Below are 15,340 nucleotides of genomic sequence, written 5' to 3' on the forward strand. Positions count from 1 at the left end.
CGTAGCCGCGCGTATCTTCTAAAATCCTGGATCGGCGCGCGCAAGGCTGCCGATTTTCGGGCAGCCGGCGCACACCGAGCTGCGCAGCCTGCCTCCGTTCCCTCCGAGGCCGCTCCGAAATCGGAGCGGCCTCGGAGGGAACTCTCTTTCGCCCTCCCCTCGCCTTCCCCTCCCTTCCTCTACCTAACCCACCCCCCCGGCCCTATCTAAACCCCCCCTACCTTTATCCATGGATTTACGCCTCCCGGAGGGAGACCTAAATCCACGTGTGCCCGTGGACTGCTGGCGCGCCGAGACCCGACCCGGGGGCGGTTCCGGAGGGCACGGCCACGCCCCCGGGCCGGCGCCACGCCCCGGACCCCCCCCCCCAAACGCCATGCCACGCCCCCCAAACGTGGCGTCACTCGGCGACGCCCCCGACACGCCCCTTTTCAGAAACCCCGGGACTTACGCGAGTCCCGGTGTTCTGCGCGCGCCGGCGGTCTATGGAAAATAGGCCGCCGGCGCGCAAGGCCCTGCTCGCGTAAATCCGGGCGGATTTACGTGAGCAGGGCTTTTAAAATCCGCCCGCAGGGGAATACCTCTCCTCAGTTACATATGCAGAACACAGGCGGACCCTCAAATGCAGAATTAAGAGACCATAAAGTATAAATAGAAACGTGCAAAAACTGGAAAGCACAACAAGCCAGACTTTCTCTGCAAGGCTGGAGAAATATCCTGCTTTCCGTAACTCTACTATTGTTATTCTTATTTTGTAATATTTACTTCTCCTTTCTTCCCCCTTTATTTTAATCATTTTGTATATAACTTCGGCAACACGTGTAAACCTGTCCTGCCAATAAAGTTCTCAGACTCTGAATTAGCAGGGCACGAAGAGCTGGGAGCCACAGCAGAGGTGAAAGCCTTCCAGATATCTGTGCCATCCTTTGTTGGATGTACTCAAAGCATTTTTCACATCATTGTGTTTTAGCTCCAGGGACAGCAGGGCTTCTTTAAAGCAGTACGCCTAATAAAAAAAACAAACCCCAATTATTTTAGCTAAGAACTTGATGCCTTTTATTGGATGAAGGTGAGAAGTACCCAAGGTCGTTGCTGACACAGGAGAATGTGCAAATCCCTCCTCCGGGCGTGATGCTGCCATCTGCAAGAAAGCTTTCCACATGCCCAGCAGCACCACTGGAACTGTCACCTCCGCGTGGCGCTTACGAACCTTTGTGGTACACAATGCATTTGCTGACATGGGAAAAACAATTATATCTCAATTCAGCAAGCTGAACAAACCCCCAAGATGCAGGATCTTGAGTTCACCGCTACCACTGGCACCTCAAGCACTGTCAGCTTCACCACAGTCTGCATGAGGCTCATTAACCTTTTCAGACCTGTAAAATCGCTCTGCTGGTGACAGCAACATCTGGAGCTGACTGCACGCTGCCTTCTCAACTGATCAACAACAACCAGCATGGGAGACGAGAATGCATTTGGGCATACAATACCTTACGTTACATTACACTTAACATTTAGATTGCTGGTCTCCTTGAGGAAGAACAGAAACATCACTTAATTTACTCAATTCACCTCCCTCTGCACCCCTCACCATAATTATGACATGGAATTGCAAGGACCATTCCCTAAAATTCTAGATACTACAAATGTGGCAGCAGTGAAACTTTAAAGCTTGCTAGCTCAAAAAAAGAGCTCAGGAGAAAAAAGGGGGACTTGCCTTTAAAACAGAGAGTAGTCTGTGGGGCCTGGAGGGAAGTCAGGTTTAGATTTACAGCAGGCAAAGGAGGCAAGCTCCACCTGGGCTCATATTCAGTGAGTTAGTGTTGGAAAAGCAGGAGGTTTTTTCTTTTTTTACCTTTATAAAGTAGAAAAAAGAGAGAAAATACTGGTATGGAGAAACTGTGCAGAAACAGGGCATGGACCCTATAGAGGCTGAAGCTACCAGAGACTGTGTGTGTGCACAGGGTGTGGCCTCCAGCAGCAAGCTTTGGCTCTGCACTAAGCAACAGAATTGCAGCTGAGTGGAAGCCTGACTGAAAGGAGTATGCAAGCATTGATTCAGAGCCTCTTGGAAGGGCAGAAACAGCTGCAAGATAGTACCCTGAAAGACCAGAGTCTCTGGACAAACACCTGGACAAAAAAACAGGAAGCAGACTGGGCAAATATAACTGCCACTCTGATTAAAGTGAAACCAGGACTGGACTCAGTACAACTGGAAACAGCTAACCAAGTCACCTGTTTGCTCTGCCCGTAAAAGGGACACTGCTTCGGAAGAAGCTGGAAGCAGCAAGGCAGCTGGCATCAGACCAGATCCCGACTGGCAAGAGTCCACAGAGAAGCGTGCAATGGGGCAAGAGAGTAGCATGAGGACCCAGATATTCTGGCAAGCACACTGGACACAGAGAACTGTTAGTCTGGAAGAATTAAAGATGGAAGCAGAGGCTGCACAGCAGCTGAATGAGTTACCCCTTCAGAGGGTCTCAACTTCAGAGAAAGCTGAAAGCAGCAAAGTGACGGAAGACAAAATAGACTATGAGTTGTAAGACCAGCTTGAAAACTAAGTAAAAGAACTTGCAGGGACGGAATTTGAGATTCCAGCAAGCTCACGGTGCAGCTTCATAGTTTGCCCTGGAGAAGACAACCCAGACTGCCCAGAAAAGGGCAGTACAGAATGGCCTCCTGGATGCAGCACTGATTGGCCTGTGGGAGGCAGCACAGAGGAACCAGATGCAAAGAGGCTGGATGGAGGCTCAGCAGAGAGGCCAGATGGAGGCGCTATTGTAGGGCTAGAAGTAGGTGCTGCAGAGGGATCTGAGAGAGGCACTTCAGGGAGCCCAGAGGGAGGCGCTGTAGAGTGCTGAGATGCAACCACTGCAGAAGGACCAGGGGAAGGCACTGCAGATGGCAAAGTGCAGAGAATTTCGAAGAAGCCATGAGGAAAGTTTTTGGTGCCACAGAAGAACGACAAGATCTGAAAGAGAAGCAATAGCACATTCAGGCTGCTCCAAGTCTCTGTCAGTCAGGACTCCTCAAGTTGCTAAGATCAACAGTTACGTAAGAGAAATGGAAGTAAAGATCATTCAGCTATGCAGGGAAGAGGTGCGGATCAACCAGGAAAACTACAGGCTGCAAGAAAAGAGGAGGACATTCAAAAGCAAAAGGGAGCAAGCAGCATGCAGGCTGCAGGAGCTAGAAGTGCAACTGAAGGACATGGTGTCCCAGCTATCCTTCTACGTCACAGCTGACCGTGTTAGGAAAATCAAGAGTTTGCTGACAAATGAAGTGAATGAGAAGGCCAAATAGGTGGTAGCAGTAGATTTTGTAGACCTCTATCATATCCCCCCTCAGCCGTCTTTTCTCCAAACTGAACAGCCCTAACCTCTTTAGTCTTTCCTCATAGGGGAGCTGTTCCATCCCCTTTATCATTTTGGTAGCCCTTCTCTGTACCTTCTCCATCGCAATTATGTCTTTTTTGAGATGCAGCGACCAGAATTGTACACAGTATTCAAGGTGTGGTCTAACCATAGAGCAACAGAAAATGGGACCAGCTAGTTTCCAATGTATTATCCAAAAAATGAACTGTGTAAAGTAGCAAGTCATACAGACATTAATATTTAAAAACCAATCTTTATTATGCTATGGTCATGAATTTAGAAAACAATTTTTTTTTTTTTTTTTTCCCAAAATAATTTTTATTTACCAGGGTGGCAAGACAACCAGTAATAATGCCTTACAACTTAGAAAACACAGTACATAAGTACATAGGCACAACACGGCAAACATGGTAGAACCAACAAGAACTCAAGTCCCTGCTCATCCCCATTTTTCTTTTTATCCCTCCCCCCTCGTAGGTCCCCCCTCCCCGAACCCAAACCCCCCACCCCAAACCCCACTCATCCATCCAGCATTCACACCTTATTCCCCCCCCTCCCTTGTCCCTTCACTTTAGAGGACCAGTTTAGAGTATACCCATTGCGACACAGTTCCTCCTGCAACGATTTAGGGAAAGTAGCAAAGCAAATGTCCCAACAACCACAGTACACGGAGTCCGACAGCCGCTTGCCTGCCAGGTAATCCAGTCGTTCCATTTGTGCCAGGGAAGCCATTCTCCCAAACCAGGCAGCCAGTATAGGCGCTAGCAACGGCTCTGTCCATCCAGCCAGGATAGTGCGACAGGCCATCAAGACAGCGAGTCTCTCAAAACGGGCCTTAGCATAACTGCCAGGTAAGTGTCGAGGAGACAGACAGGAAAGTAGCATCTTGGCATTGAGCCGCAAAGTAACTCCGATACATTTCCCCACCACCTCTAGTACCGCCTGCCAAAAGGACTGCAATGACGGGCAGGAGATCAAGCGGTGCACCAAAGTACCATCAGCAGCTCCACATTTAATACAGGTAGGGGAGGCAGCCAACTTCATCCTGAACCGCCGAACGTCATCGTAGTAAAGAGAATGAAGAAGCTTAAACTGAAGCTCCCGGAGACTGAGATCAGGTAACAGTTTATATAGATCCCGGCACCAGCTAGACATCTGCCGCGCCGTGATCGTAATGTCCAAAGCTGCGGACCACCGAACAGCCATACGGTGCACTGGAGCGGTGTCACCAAGCTTCTGTCCCAGGCGCTTCCAACTGGCGATGGAGTTCCGGAGATACGCAGTATCAAAAATAGTATTGGCAAATCGTATTTCAGCCTCAAGCTCCTGACGTGTCCAGGCAAAGGCAGTCAGGTAGTGGCGGGCCTGAAGAAAGGCAAAGAAGTGTTTGGCAGGCAGTTGGAAGGTCCGTGTAAGTGTAGCGAAGTCCAACAATGTACCTGAAACAGGATCATACATATGAAAAGCAAACATCACCCCCTGCTCTGCCCATTGACTAAATACTGGCTTGCAATCACGCCCTGGGAGAAATTCCACATTCTGCAAAAAGGGAAGCAGCAGAGATCGCCCTCCCGACAGTTTAAATTGTCTCCTGAACCATCTCCACGCTTTGATACAGGGGGTTAAAAGAACCGTAGGATAAGACGCTACCCTACGCTGGTCCACCCTCATTTGAATAAGGTTCAACGGAGACCCCGGGGTAGACATACGGCCCAGCATCCCCGCTTCACAGTACCGATAGGACCCCGTAAGCCATTCCCCCACAAACCTCATTTGGCATGCCACATTATAAAGCCGGAAATCCGGCAAATTTAACCCCCCACATTCTCGTGGATATTCCATAGTCACATACGCCAGTCGCGCCCGCTTCCCCCGCCACAAAAAAGTTTGTATAGCAGAGCGGAGACGGCGCACCTCGGCCACCGTCAACCAGCAAGGGAGCATGTGCAAAAAGTATAAAAGTTTGGGCATCAATACCATTTTTACCAGGGCCCCCCTGCCAAAAAGGGAAAGGGGCAACATCTTCCACAACCCCAGCTGCTCCTGAAATCTAGCAATGCAGGGAGCTATATTTAAAGAGTGCAGCTGCCTGAGGTCCCGCGGAATCATTACCCCCAAGTACTTGAGTTTGCCGGAGGCCCATCGAAAGGGGAACTCCCCTACCCATGTAACAGGAAGAGTCTCATGCAAGGACAAGGCCTCTGACTTATCATAATTAATTTTGAGACCCGCCACCAATTGGAACTTATCAAATAAACGGATAATGGCCGGTACACTGGTACGCGGGTTCCCCACAAACAATAACAGGTCGTCTGCAAACAGGGCTAACTTCAGGGGATGCCCATCCAAACTGATACCACTAATATCTTGTGCACGCCGGATACTAATGGCCAAAGGCTCCAACGCCATGACAAATAATACAGGTGAAAGGGGACACCCCTGCCGCACCCCCCTAGAGATCGGAAAAGCCTCAGTGGGCAGGCCATTAAGTAAAATAGAGGCGCTAGGGAGATGATAGAGCACCTGTAACCATTTTAGGTACGCCCCTGAGAAGCCGTATTTTTGTAACACCCAGAACAAGTACTCCCAGGAAAGTGAGTCAAACGCTTTTTCCGCGTCCAGGCTCAGGATCAATGCTTCAGCCCCTGCCGGGTAACTCAAGGCAGCTATTAAACGCCGCACATTCCTCACCCCTTGACGACCCTGGATAAACCCGGTTTGATCCTTATGAATAAGACTGGGCAAGACGGGGGACACCCTGGCAGCCAAAACAGACGCCAAAATTTTGACATCAACATTGAGCAGCGAGATGGGGCGGTAAGAGCCCACCTCAGTCGGGTCTTTCCCTGGCTTGGGCAGAACTACGATAACGGATTGATTGGAGGCTGGGGCTATTTTACCAGTATGAAGTAAATCAGCATAATACGCCCTCACAGGCTCAAGCACCCCAAAACTCAGAATTTTATAATATTCAGACCCCAACCCATCGAGGCCCGCTGCCTTGCCCAGTGAGAGCTTTTTAATAACCGCATAGATTTCTTGGGTAGTGATAGGGCTATTCAGCATCTCTAACTGGTCAAAAGTTAACTTTGGCCATGGTAAGTCCGCAAACATCGAAGCAGCAAGGTCCTTATCCATGGGCTTCGAAGCATAAAGGGTCGTGAAATATTCCAAAAAGCGGCTCGCTATACCCTGGGGAGTTGTGTGGTGCACCCCATTCCTATCTTTAATGCCCACAATCGAGGCCCGCTGGCCACGTGGTCTAACCAAGTGGGACATAAGCCGGCTAGCTCGGTTACCGTATTTGTACAGCTGGTATCGGTAAAATCTGAGAGATTTAGAGGCCCGCTGATGTAACAGATTATTTAGAGCGTCCCGCACCCGATCCAACTGGGCTTTAGCGTCCTCGGACAGAGCCCCCATATGAGCCTGTTGGGCCGCTTTAAGAGCACCCGTAAGCCTCAGGATCTCAGCGTTACAGTGTCTATTTTTCTTAGCCACATACGCAATAATGGCTCCTCTCATGACCACTTTCCCCGCCTCCCACACAGTCGACGGGGTAACCTCCGGGGTCGTGTTATTCGTTACATAATCCTTCCAGCAGGCTTGCAAGTAGCCGTGAAATTCTTTGTCTAAGTAGAGATCGGGTCGCATGTGCCAGGAGTGCGGGGGTCGGGCCCGGAGCCCCCAATGAAGAACCATGGACACTGGGGCATGATCAGATAACACGATAGTCCCTATATTAGCCTCTTGTATTTTAGCAAAGCACTGGTCTGAAACAAGCAAATAATCCAACCTGGAATAAAGATTGTGGGGGTGAGAAAAGTGAGTGAAATCACGCTCTTGCGGGTGCAAAATACGCCAGATGTCCAACAGTTGGAGCTCATGACAAAGTAAGTTGACCCCTTCCTTGCCCTCCCCCCGGGAGGTGAGCTTGGAGGGTGCATAATCAAGTTGGCGGTTCGCCACGGTGTTAAAATCCCCACCCACGACGAGGCTATAGTCCGAAAACTCGGTCAAGAGGGTGATTAGGGATACAAAGAAACCCCTGGAGTAGACGTTAGGGGCATACACAGCACAAAACACAATACGTTGTTGATACAAAGTGCCTGCTACTAGAACATATCGGCCCTCCGCGTCCTGGCAGATACGCTCCAGCTGAAACGGCAAAGTTTTGTGAATAAGAATGGCAACTCCCCTTTGGCGCCTAGTATAGGACGAGTAGTACGCCTGGCCCACCCAATCTCTCTTTAATTTTGCATGTTCCGCATCCTCCAAATGCGTCTCCTGTAGGAGCGCTACCTGTGTTTTCATACGTTTGAATAAGGCAAATAATTTAGTCCGCTTGATTGGGGAGTGGATACCATCCACATTCATAGTAACAATTTTGACAGGCTCCATTACGTGATAGCAGGGAAGTAATCCGTGTGATACAGGTGAGGGGGGGGGCGAAGCCACTCCCTCACCCCACCCCAGGTGTGGACATCCCTCCCGGCCTCCCAGCCTAGGCCTTGAGGGAAAGTTGCAACCCAAATTCGTGTCAGCAATAGAATGTGTATAAACCAAAATCCCTGAGTCCCCAGCACTCCCCACCCCAGTCCCCTAACAGTCATACTCACATACATACCCCACATCCACACCAACCAAATAAGTTTCCCCCTTCGTTCCTTAGGGCTCCAACTATCGAGCGCCATAAGAACCCCCCTATTCCGTCCAACTCCCTTCTCCCGCCCCACTCCCCCACTACCGCTACCCCTACCCATAAACTCTATAATCCCCAGAAGAACTGAGCGCCCCCACCCTCAACAACAGATACATGTGGAAGGTCCATCGAGTGGAGGCTGAACAAGTGCCGCAAAGAGGAACCGAAAATGTTGAGCCCCGCAGCACCGGATCACCTGGCCGAGGCCACCAGGGAAACTACGCAGTGAGGTGAAAGGCCCTCTCCCGCAGCAGTCCCACAGTGCTCAGGATAGGAGGAGCCAGTCTACAGCACAAAGACCCCACAACCAGAGCCAGGGGGGCCCGATCTGGTGCGGAACCACCAACCAAGTGTCCAAGAGAAGAAAAACTGAAGAAAACTAAGGGCGGTGGAAAAAAACCAGATAAGAGGCCATTCCAAATGTGAGGTAGTCCGCCAAATTAGGCTCTTCACTCCCCAGCCGCAGGGGGGAGGCTCGCCACGAATCCTGCAGCCTCCTCCTTAGAGGTGAAATAAAGGGTTTTATTTTCATGCTGGACCCGTAGCTTAGCCGGGTAGAGCAGGGCAAAGCGAATCCCACGCTGGTAGAGCGCCGTGCAGGCCGGAGCCATCTCCTTCCTCTGCGCTGCAGTAGCGGCTGAAAAGTCATTGAATAACAACAGTCTGTGGCCCTTGTAGTCCACCTCCTTCTTCTGGCGGTAAGATCGTAAAAGACGGGTCTTATGATCCCAATTTAGGATCCTGGCCATTACAGGTCTCGGGCGCCCCAGGCCATCCCGCATGGGCCCCACGCGGTGTACCCGCTCACATTGGATCCCGTTTCCAGGCAGTAGGAGGCCTACCTGCTGTGGGAGCCACTGCTCAACGATTTCTTTTAGGTCCCCTTCCTTCACCTCCTCCGGTAGACCTATTATTTTCAGATTGTTCCGGCGGCCCCTGTCTTCCTGTTCCTCCATCTTGGCTAAGAGCTCCTGCTGTCGGCCATGCAGTCCCTCCAGACGCTGCTCTGTCGTGGCCAGCCTATCCCCCAGATCTGAGATAAGGCCCTCCGCAGTGTCCAGTCGCTTCGCGTGGCCCTCCACCGCCGATTTAATATCCTCCATCGCCGTCTGTAATTTGTATAGGCGGCCATCCAGCGCTTCTGTGACGCGCTGCGAGATTTGTTGCAGAGCCTCCTCAGAGACCGTAGCAAGCAAGGGCTCTCCATGCTGGGCTGCCGCGGCCATCTTGGCTACACGCGGTCGGTGGGGACGGCGCTCAAGCTTGACCCGGGCGCTCGATTTTCGCATCACCCGCGGGTCCGCCCGGGCACACAGCTGCGTGGCAGCACCTCCAGCAGCCGATCACAGAGTCGGGGCAGCGAAACGGCGAATTTTTAAAGGTAAATTTTACCGATACAGGGGAGCGGAGCCACGGAGCTTTCCCCTCTCACTTCCGTCTCTCGCTCGTCATCGCCGGAAGTCCAGAAAACAATTTTTAATATAGAGACAGAAACCTCAGAACTGGTAAACCTTGTTATTTTTTACAATGGTTTTTTAAAACCAGTAAACTCAATCATAGGTTTCTATGTGTCTCTCTTTTTTATGTTTTTCATAAAAATGGTTTCACTTGTAATTTTCATTAATCTTGATTAGCGTTGTTTTCTCAATATTTAGTGAAACTTGGCACATTTGTTTGAAGTGAACTTCCCGTATAGTTGAACTAATTTGTACTACAGTTGTTAACACGGCCAAATTTTTTTCTTTTGCTTGCTGATTTCTAGCATTATGACATTTTCCGTTTTATTTTCCATTCCCTTCATCCAAATCGAAGAGAAATGGCTTATGTAAGACACTGCTTTCACCAGAATGGAGTGAGATTCCAAACATGATATCTCAATTACATTTTGTGGCAAACAACGCATGTGGGAGCAGCCAAATCCAGGTGGGTAAAGGAATAACTGTCTTATTTCATTCTGTATTAAGCTTTTATTATCTGTATCATTGAAAATTCTTAGATAAAGAGTTTAAAAAAAAAAAAAGAATACACCATTTCCCCCACTAGGCAACTTTTAAAAGAAATATAATCCCAGATTTACCCAGTTGCACATTATCCAGTTCCATCCCAGCAATCAGCCTTAGAAGTTCCCCACCATTGTCCAATAGTTTCAAAAATACCCTCCCAAAATAACTGAATTGGAGGACACTCTCACAGCCCGTGACGCAAAATAGCTGCTGTTCTGGCCACATTTAAGAGAATTCCCATGATCCGCTGTGCCAGCCTTAAAGGCCCGAATCATTGAGTAAATCATCCTATGCATAACTCTATATCGTAACTCTCCAAGCAGAGCCCCTTCAGAGTTTCCATATAAAGCAGTCACACATACAAAAATATCATCATCCAAGCAGTCTGAAGGTCTGTGCTAAAGAGGTTAGAATCTTGTAGGATTGACAAGAGAATAAAAATGTATACAATCCCGACAAAGTATGTTTCCTTCCAGAACCCAAAAGGTAAAACCTTTGAAAATCCCCCAAAGTCTATTGAGTACATTGCAAATGAAAAAGGGACATCATGAAACTCCTAAATAGATAAGATAATGGCATGACTGAAACACCATTCAAATTAATGTAGGGCAATATCCAAGCTCTTTGTAAAAAGCCATAGTATCCCCTCTATGAGGTCACTGTTGCTGGCCTAGATGCACAGTTGGTAGTTGCAACCAGGAAGCAGGACAACGACCAGCAGGAAAAGGAGCACCACTCTTACAGAGTATAGACCACCTGCAGGCAACCTACATCCCACCAGAGCTGGGGGGATTCAAACGGAGCCATGGCTGGGAGCAAGCCAAGACATGGGAACTGGAGGTCACCAATGCAAGCCCATGTGCAGGAGGTAGCCCTGGGTGAGAATAGAGAAGAGGCAGTCCGGCGTGAGAATGCACAGCTGACTGAAGCACATGCGATGCTTGAACAGCAGCCAGCAGAATCCCGTCAACTCTTCTTTAGATCAATCGATTGCTAAGCCGCAATCGATCGATTGTCCAATTACTTTGAGTGCTCAAGATTCTGATCTGTTTTTCAGTGAAAAGATTAAAAATCATATCTTCGTGTTTCGCTACTGATATTGTCCCAGATGAAGGTGAGGTAAATATTATCTGGGAATCCTCTTCTGTTTTAGGTCTGAAAGAAGTGCAGGGTTTAATTAATAATTTGAAATCTAATGTTTGTCCATTGTCCAATTGTTCTAATGCGTCATTTAAATGCCTCAAAAAAATAACTTCTTCCCTTTTTGCGAGATTTAATTAACTGTTCTTTTCAGGAAGGTTGTATTCCTAAAATCTTTAAAAAAAAAAAGCATTTGTCAAACCAGTGTTAAAAACAACCTATGCTAGATCCTAATGTTTTATTAGGATATAGACCTATTAGTAACCTTTCTTTTCTGGCTAAGCTTTTAGAAAAAGTGGTACTAAAGCAGCTACAAGAGTTCCTAGATACTCATCATATTCTAGATGATTATGAAAATAGCTTTCGACCCAGCTTCAATACAGAAACATGTGGGGCTCTTTTGCAACTTTGATGTATTCGTTTGTTTTGTTGATGGAATCCTAGGTGGAACCATGAGGCCTGCTGCCTTCAATGTAGCCTCTGCTTCATCATATGATCTATCCTGGCTGGAAACTCCATTAACAGAGAAACTATACCAAATGGGAATAGCTATCGGTATGGAACAGGGTTTTGGTGACTTCCCATAGCTTTTGTCTTCTGTGCAGTGTAGCTGGAGCCAAATCTGCTAACATTGAAATAAAATGACCTTGCCATTGCCACACTGGGTTTTTTCCTGGCAAGAGAAAATATTTTTTCCTTGGTAGAATAACTGTGATAGAAAACCACAATATCTCGAGGTCTCCTAGCCAAAGTTGAGCCCAACACCCTGAGAGCCCTTTCTACAAATATCTCATGATCAGATTCAGAAGGCTCAACAGTATGCAGTATCATTTTGCTAATGGCTATAATCATGTGAATGCAGTCCGAGAAGACCGGGGTCTCCGGCACCCCTCTGAAGGAAGATTACAATGCCGTGTCAGGTTTTCTAAATCCTCCAGCTTGTCCTGGACAGATTTTACCTCAGTCTGCTACTAGTGCATAACGCTTTGTAAATGATCAAGCAGTGCGGCATGGGCATTCAGCCTGTTCTCAGCCTCATCCGTTCGCCAACAAACTCCAGAGAGCTCTTCCTGAAGGCCAGCCACTGTTTCCACTAATTCATACTTCATACTTCTTGTCCTTATGAAGATCCCTAATCCACGAGCGAAACTCAGCTCTCGTCGGCATATCCCCGTCAGCGTTTTTTTAATGTTTCAGCTGCCTCCTCCGGGTACTCGCGGGCCTGCTTCTGAGCCCCTGGCACCATCCTCAAACACAGCTGTGGCATTCACAAAAGCAACGCGCTTGAGATCCAGCACTTTCTTCTTCGCTGTCATCGCTCAAACGTATGTTATTCAGCTGGAGGCAAGATCTTGCCAAAAAAATTGCCAATGGATTGGAAATCGGAGGGATTGCTCACCACGGGGCCAGGAACTGAAGGATCAAGCTGCCATCAAACTTGATGATGTTGCTTCCTCCCTAAGACAGTATTTTTAAACAACCTCCATGCCAAGAATGTTATACATTTTTAACCTTTGTAGCTTTCAGTTTTCTGCTATCTTCCTTCTTTTTTCAAAATCTCCCTTTTGAAAGTTTAGTGTTAGAGCTGCAGATTTACTTATTGTCCCCCTTCCAGTTATTAGTTTAAATTTGATCATGTTATGATCATTATTGCCAAGAGGCCCCATCATCGTTACCTCTTTCACCAAATCCTGCGTTCCACTAAGAATTAAATCTAAAATAGCTTCCTTTCTCGTTGACTCCTGAACTGATTGCTCCATGAAGCAGTCATTTATTTCATCCAGGAACTTTATGTCTCTAGCAAGTCCTGATGTTACATTTACCCAGTCAATAGTGGGGTAACTGAAATCTCCCATTATTACTGCACTGCCAAATTGGTTAGCTTCCCTGATTTTCTCTTATCTTCCTATAAGGAGAATGCCTCACCTCAGACACACATGCAGAATATAAGCAGACCCTCACCAAATACAGAATAGAGCAAACATAAAGTAGAAATACAAACATGACAAAACCTGAACTGGAAACCACAAGAAGCCAGACTTGTGGCTAATATTTCACTTCAATGCAAAGCCAGCATAGCTCTCTGCTTCAACGGCAGGGGGAATGAAGAGAGGTGGATCTATATTCAGGTAGCAATCAACAAGGACTGAATTACATAGTCTGGATAAACAGATAAGCATGGGTGTAGCTTGCTTATTGTGGCAGTTGCTACCCCTAACTAAATTAAGCTATTTCACTTAGATGCAGGTCCAACACTGCTCTCTACATTAATGGCGGGGGTGGAAGGGAAATAGAACCAAAAGGTTACTAAGAGCAAAGAGAAACAGATAAGTATATGAGAGAAAAAAAATTGCGAAAGCTTGCTGGGCAGACTGGATGGGCCGTTTGGTCTTCTTCTGCCGTCATTTCTATGTTTCTCTATGCATTGGAACAAAACCAGAACCATCACCATTCCTCAAACATCAAACAATACAATTAAGAAATAAAATAAATACTTAAATCATAATAGTCAAGACATGCTAATAATAATATTCCGAAAACAGATTACAAATAAAAGATTGAATAATTAAAAACTCACATATACGTTTTTTAAAATGTCCCAAACACCAATAAAACAGCAGGCACATTAAATAACACCCAAAAAATAAAATTAGAAAGGATTTAAAAAATTCATGCTCTCCATACTTAGGAACTTTTGATTTCCAGTCACCCTGAGATTGTTGTGGATTAGTGGGAGTGGGGAGCACAAACGTTTTCCTCTCTTTCTTATATTTACACAAACACACACAAGCTCATACACAAATATGCTTCCTCTCAGACAAAAGCACAGGCATCTCCAGCTCTTGTTTGGTTGGGATCTGCCAGCAGCCCCATTCTCTCACACATGCACACACTCAAACCAGGCAGCTCCCATTCACATCCATCCAAATGCCAGGCAGGCTGCCATTCTCACACTCACCTCCCCTGCTCATCCCAGGAAGGCTTCTATGCATGCATGTACACACACATATCCCAGGCAGGCTTCCATTCACACACTTCTTCTCAGGCAGCCTCCCACTCACCATACACACCCATCCCAGGCAGCCTCTCATTCACACACACACACACCCATCCCAGGCAGCATCCCATTTACACACACCCAGTCATCCCAGGAAGCCTCCCATTCATACACACCCCCATCCCAGGCAGCCTCCCTTTAACTCACACACATACACAACCCAGACAAGCTCCCATTCATACCCACACACCCCAGGAAAACTCCAATTCACACACACACCCATCTCAGGCAGCCTCCCATTCACTCACACACACATGCAGACCAGGCAGGAAGGGTCCACGGGTCATTCCTCCTCCGGTGCTGCTGCCACCAGCCTGAATCTTCTTCATCTGCACTCCTCCTTCATGCTGGCCCCGCGGTAATTCAACATTCGTGATGCTAGCTCTCCCTGAATTCTCATCTTGAAGAGGAGCTGCAGGATGGACTTCTTCCTCCGCCATTGGAATGGAGCCCACTGGCGGCTGCATGGGCTATCTGATTCTTCCACTACTGGTGGGATAGGGTCTACCGGCAGCCACACTGGCCTCTTGTTTCTTCCATCACCAGTAGGATCTGGGTCCACTGGCTGTAGAACGGGGTCTCTCCTTGCTCCCTACCCTGCCCCCTGGAGTGCCACCCTCTGCAACTGCACAGTTTGCACACCCGGTTGTGCCAGGCCTGCCTCCAGAGATCAGATGTGTTCTCCGAGAGCCAGGAGCTCTTTGCACTGGATGCAAAAGACAGGAAGGCCCTCCTCTTATTGCTGGACTGTTGCCTTCATCTTAATTTTGTTGTGCTCTTAGTTAAGTTTAGGTTGCTAAGAGTTCGAATGTGTGAATTAGAGTCCTTTAAATGTATTAGTGTATTCCCTATTAATCTGGTAGTGACCTCTTAAGAGGAAACAAACTCTTGATATGGGCTGGGACAACCAATTATATAAAGGCCTAACTGATTTCTCATTTTAAAGTGTCTTGCCTATAAATCAAAAGATGAGCTGTGGGAGGGAGATGACTACCACTAGCATGACTTAGCTTAGGCTTGTTTTTCTATTATAGGCACAAACACACATGCTAAAAGAAAG

This window comes from Rhinatrema bivittatum, chromosome 3, assembly GCF_901001135.1.
Source record: "Rhinatrema bivittatum chromosome 3, aRhiBiv1.1, whole genome shotgun sequence".
Taxonomy (NCBI): Eukaryota; Metazoa; Chordata; class Amphibia; order Gymnophiona; family Rhinatrematidae; genus Rhinatrema; species Rhinatrema bivittatum.